The 6,000-nt window shown below is 44.2% G+C and overlaps 1 long non-coding RNA gene across 2 annotated transcripts in view; it reads right to left on the bottom strand.

The window, feature by feature from the left end:
* Positions 1–220: 220 nt before the first annotated feature.
* LOC309695669 overlaps positions 221–6,000 on the bottom strand; it is an 80,700-nt gene continuing 74,920 nt past the window's right edge. The window contains exons 4-5 of one of the 2 annotated variants that reach the window (XR_014273198.1): positions 510–708; positions 221–236 (exon numbers count right to left, since the gene is read on the bottom strand). This is a non-coding gene — a long non-coding RNA (uncharacterized lncRNA). The other variant, XR_014273199.1, reaches the window with a different exon arrangement.

Raw genomic sequence — 6,000 nt, 5'->3', positions numbered from 1 at the left:
GCTATTTGGAAATGAAACCATGCTAACTACAGAAATCCCAAATACTAGCTAGTTTGTTGCTGGCATCAAAGTCCTGGGCTGCCAGGGACATGCTGTCATCTGACTCTGGTGAATGGACTGCAACTTGTAACACTTGTGTCTATAGTTAGTGCCTGGACATCCTCTGTGTGGGAATAGACTGGCAATGTCCCTGTGGCAAAGTCCCTGCCAGCCATTTTCTTCCTAATGGCCCTTCCCTGAGAGATTTATGATCCACAGATAAAGAACAATTAGAGAAAAGGAAATACAAACATTTGTAGCTCTCCAAAGAAAGGTTTACACTTACAGAAATACCATTTTTGAAACTGAAAGTCTGATTTGAAACTGCTGATGGTCTTATTCATTAGATGACTCGGTTGCACGTACAATGCCAGGTTCATTCAGGTGTCATTTAACAGGTTGCCTCATTACATCTTTTCCTAGTCTGTGGTTGTATGCTGTGACTGACATGTCCTTTTTTGTTTGCTCACCTTTGTTTATCTGCCATTAACGCTGACATATCTAATAATTGTGTCACTTCGAGATATATGGCATTATGGCAGAACATGTTTGTTACAGAGGTTACCACCCCACGAACAGTTCAACTGGGGCCTCCGCATGTCTGTCCACTCAGGAAGTGAAACAGGATATACTTGTAGTCATCCTCCAAGACACCAGGAACCTGAAATCCTGAAACACAGAGAAGGGACATAAGACCACGTAACACGGAGGGTCTGAAGTGAAGGGGAAAAAAGAGGAAATGAAAGAAGTTTTTGTGAATAAAATTATAGATTCAAGATTAAATCCACAGTATGTTGTCCTTTTTGGTAGACAACATCAAAGAGCATGTATTAGTCATTGCTTATGCTCCTAGACTGTAGACATGCCACTAGAACATTGGGAATAGCATTTATATAGCATTGTTGGCTACAAGCCACATTTAACAGTATTCATACAATGCTTTATTCTATATACCTTATCTATCACATACCAAAAGGCAATTTACCAATGGTTGAACTGATGCCAACTAGTGAAAGCCTGCTAAAGTCGATGAGCTTCCTGTTGTGCAAAATAGAAAAAGGCCACATAAAATTCAGCAAGTCGTCCAGCAGTATCATACAAGACATGATGTCAAGAACTTATGGACAGTAGCAGCCTTTGGCCTTGTGATTTTAGTTGAGACTGGTTGGATTTCAGTCATATTTTTTTAGTGACCACTTACAATGTATTTGTAAAGACACGTTTTTCGTGCACAAGTTCCATGTGTTGGATCTTATGCACAGCATTCACCGTAATCAGGAATTATGCAGATTCCCATAATGATACTAAATTTGTACTAAGCCCTTGCATCTTTTACTCCCTTTCCTCTCTGTGTTGGCAGTGTCTGACATATTGCTCAGCGATTGTGTTCTTTGATTGTCCATGTTTAATGGCAGCCTCCATCTGCCAGCCCCGTGTGTCTGCAGGGTAGCGGTCCGCGGTGCCCCACATTAGAGTGGGCCCCAGGCACATTCCGCTTCTGGAAGTGTGATTATTGAGGCCTGATTACAATGTCTGCGACCACGATAACAAACCAACACTCACTGAGTTCTTGGCAATCTCATTGCCAAACAAAACGGCTGGAGAATTAATGATGCTTCAAACTCGGACAGGTTTTTTAGTGCTGATAATCTGGATCCAGGGTAATTTGAAACAATTGGTGGCATATGGTTTGGTTTTACAATTGTCCAGCAACAGATATGAAATCTGTTGGACTGAGAATGTTACAGCACCCAATAATCAGATCCATTCAAGTTAATTTAGGGTAACTGGATAAACAAACACAGCAGTTGCACAAATGAATAAAAAGTTAAGAAGAAGAAAATAAAATGAATGAAAGGAAGATAAATTAAAAGAAAAGGATTATAGGAATTTCTAGGATCAGGCATTCATCAAAAAAACAGTAGATCTGTCTGGTTTGGATTTTGTGGAGGCTGTCTGTAGGGTGGTTAAAACACACTGCTGTGGAGAGGAACCGGAGAACAGAGAGCATGCTGCTTAGTGTTTGACACACACCTGAAAGCCCCTCATGTTCTCCTTCTGTAGAAATGCCTGTGGTGGTCTCCAACTGCCTGCTAGGTTTTGAGGGGTACTGATTGCCTCATCCCTGCCTCCAGGCAAAACTTCGTCCTTATCACTACCTCCTCTCTTTTCTGTTTTTCTATTCTACTTCTCCCCTCACTCATCAGCTTCCTCTTTTGCTCAGTCTACTCTCACTCTCTCTTTTCTTCTCTGTTTCTCACTCTCTTCATCCCCTCAGGGCAGCAGGTTCGGGTAGAAGTCTATTGCAGCGATCACAGCTGATAACCTGTATTCTGGACAGGCGGGCCACATGGGGCCACACCTTGCCCGAGGATAGGTCCATCCATGCTGGGGGCAACATAGGCACGGGGGCCGGGGGGCTAAGGCCGGGGGCTAGGTCTAAAGTCGGGGTTGAGAACTTGAAGTGAAGCAGGAGCAGGGGGGAAGTGGGCTGGATGCTGGGATGGCAGCTGCAGGAGCCTGAAGGCCAGGGCAGGCGAAAGGGAATGCAAAGAGGGGTGAGGGGTAGAGCTATAGAGCCTGGACAAGAGGAAAGGGTCAGCGTTAGTGACAGGAGTTTGCGTGGTCTATCTGAAGCACTACTGAGGCATGGTCGAGCGGAGCTGACAGGTGAGAGAACAGCACCACCCCTAATGATGCCAGTCAAGGTGCCGGTTGGTGTGCACTCCACTGTGAGGTGAACTTGATGGGCTGGTAGAGGCAAGAGGTGAAAGAAGGTGAAGTGAGAGCTGGATACTGTGGAGAATGACACTTTATAGCTTATAGCCTGCTGTGTGTAAAGCTTTTGTTTATATTGATGTTGCTTCAAATCAGATCAATTGGACACTTCAACCTAGCTGTTTTTGCAGTGAAGCTACTGCGCTGTAAAAGCACCGTATAATTATTACTAACTGCTGGCATTACAATCCCTTTATGAGCGTATGTGCGAATGCGCACGCATTCACATTTTTTTATTTGAAAAAACTGCAAAATCTAGTCCTGGAGTTACAAAAATCTAATCAAATCACTAGACGGTCTCTAGTGATTAGATTCTCCATCCACAGAGTAATAATGCGTTTTTATTCACTTAGCTGGCTCCACAGGATAAGACAGCAGGCCATGAGTCTGCTTCCACTATGGTCTTGAAAATAGTACTATGTCACTTTAGTTAGAGACCACAAGCTGAAGTAGCTGGTCAGAAGGTTTTGTGTGCAATCCTATTTGTGCCTTTGTGTACATCTTTAGGAGCGCACACGCGCGCCTTTGTTTTATAATCATGCGTATTGCAGATGCAGGACTGTGTTGCAACGCTCCATCTGCTTGGCTGCCTGGATTGCCCTGTCTGTGCTGCTCTGATTCCATCACCTTCAGTGGGTTTGTGGGTTGGAGAGAGTGGGGAGTCGATTGGAGGGGGGGAAGGAATGGCGATGGTGGAGAGTGTACACAAAAAGTCACCCTGAATCTGCCAGCTGATTAATCAAGGGTGATTCGGCAGCAAGTACAGCCTACCCGCTCCTTCCTGGCTAGTCCGTGTGTATTTATTTAGAGTAACCCGTGGCCAGTCACGCCTGACCTCAAACCATCAGGAACAGCCACGGTTGCGCCCAAGCATAAACAAAAAATGCGTAATGAAAGTAAGAGGACAGGGGATGGGGTGGTGTGGTGTGGGGCAGAGATGAAGGGGAGGGGGAAAGAACGGCGGGCAGGCTCTTTTTCTTTTCTCAGAGATAGGGATCTTAAGCTTCACAGCAGAGCTCATGGGTCCAGACACAGAGCTGAAATAGCTGCCTGTGTCCCGGTGTTTACTTCTCAGCTGACATGGGAAGGGAAATCATTGACCTCTGTCAGATCAACCAAAGTCCATCCATCTTCCAGGCTAAAGGTATTTTTTTGTTGGGTATCAAATAGCTGATGGTGAGTGGGAAACCTTCCCTCTTGCATAAAGACTTAGTCTTAGCTCCACAACTGGCTGCATTTGTGACAAAAATACACAAGTTTGCTGTGCTTTTCTGCTCCCGTTTCTGAATTTGCTCAAGTTCATATTGGGTTAAAAGCATCAAGTTTGATAAATTTCATCATCTTAGCTGTGATGTAAGTAGCAAGGCAAGCAGGAGAACAGAATCAAACAAACTCCAAAGATGGAGCCTCTATGGAGAATTATTGATCGAACATGAAGGTTAGCCAGAAGTCTGAGAAGGTTGGCTCTCAGTGGTCCCAAGTGGTGCAAGAGGCCCAAATCTCTCTGTCTTTAAGTGCACAAAACATAGAAAAGAACAAATACAGCGGATGGGTGAGAGGAAGGGGAGAACAATATAACACACTCTCAAGTCTGAGAATGTGTGTTTTGATGAAGCACATAAAGAATAGTTATTGTTTTAAAAAGTATTTCAGAAAGTATCCCAAAATTCATTAGTGCATATGATTTAAAATCATTCACCGACTCTGTGTTTACACTGTGTTTACATTTGAAGTTTTCAAAGTTATTTTAAAGGCACACTGGAAGCACAAGTCAGCCGTGACAAGGTCAGCATGTTTACCAACCTCCTTGTCCTCTTTGTCTGCCTCTTTGCCTTAGTAAGTAATCTGCATGGCACATGTTGATCGTCCAGGGGAGGCAGAGTGGCATTTCAGCTGAGCAGGTGGAAGCGGGCAATGCACCACCTGGTGCTAGGAAAAATGGAGAGGTGAGAAAGAGCACGGCCTTCCAGCACAGCTTGTTGGGTTTTGACCCACTACAACTCTCAATCTCCTCGCCAGAACATTTTTTTTCTTTGCTGCCATCACATTCAGATCAGCCACACAGCACCTGCGTTACTGAAGCACGAGGGGGCCTGTCTCCCGTAGAGATAAACAGAGAATGGGAGGATGGAGGATGAAGGGAGGGCAGGAGAGAAGGAACATAGCGGTAAACAACAGCACCTTTGGTCCTGCATCTGTCTGAGCCTGGCATCCTACAGTGTGTGACAGTTAGAGATGCACGTGTTACATTCAACAATCCCTGGCATAGATGTTGAGTCATCCCAGATGGCCATCACTTTTTTCCTCCACTCTACTTGCTTCTCTTTCTCTTCCTCTACCTCAACATTGCTTTTACCACCTACTGTCAACAAGGGACAGCCACTGAGGTGTGATTTTGAGTTTTGCTTTGGGTAGCATAACTGGTTATTGCAGAAATTCCAAATAATGTTTTTTGGCATTTTATGACTGGAGGAAGATAAAAACCTGTGCTTCAACAGAGGGGACAAAGAAGGATGATTAACCCTCTTTAATAAAACGTCTGACATAATCATGCGCATGCCAGAGGTAAAGAAGAATGCACTGTCAAAGTTAATACCCCTGACAGCTTCTCAGCTCTCAATGACAAAATAGAAGAAAAAAAAAAGAATAACCCTTTGACTTTCGACAGTTGGATTTAGAATTCGACTTGACAGATGCTATGCTATTCCCCACATATTGAGATGGGGAAAAAAATATGAAAATGCATTATTAATTCCACAATGCGAATAGCCAGTATACACAGAGTGCAAAGGAAGAGTAGGCAGGCAGGCAGGCAGGCTGCCGAATGTGCCAGCCAACGAGTGAACGAGCAACTCTAACCTTGAGCTTTCACCATCACTGTTTGACATCTCTGAAAACATGTTCTCTTTTTTTCCAAGTGTGGGTTGTCAGTAGCACTGTCACTGGCAGGGAGAGGCGACGTTAAGTAAAGAAGGACACATGTGGCTCCGTCAGGAGGAGGGGTCTCTGTAAAGTCACTCACACAGCTCCTGTCACGGTTAAGTAGACAGGTGCTTACTGTTAACACCCCACTAATATCTTTATGCATATTTATGAATCCCCCTCCCTTATAATACTTGCTCGTTAATGTCACAGCTGCCAAATATTGACTATGACTTTCTTTTAAAAAGCGCATAAATAAAA

The sequence above is a fragment of the Aulonocara stuartgranti genome, assembly GCF_965226115.1.
Source record: "Aulonocara stuartgranti genome assembly, chromosome: 19".
Lineage (NCBI taxonomy): Eukaryota > Metazoa > Chordata > Actinopteri > Cichliformes > Cichlidae > Aulonocara > Aulonocara stuartgranti.
Note: the sequence above shows the minus strand (reverse complement) of the source record. Positions and strands in the feature narration are given on the sequence as shown.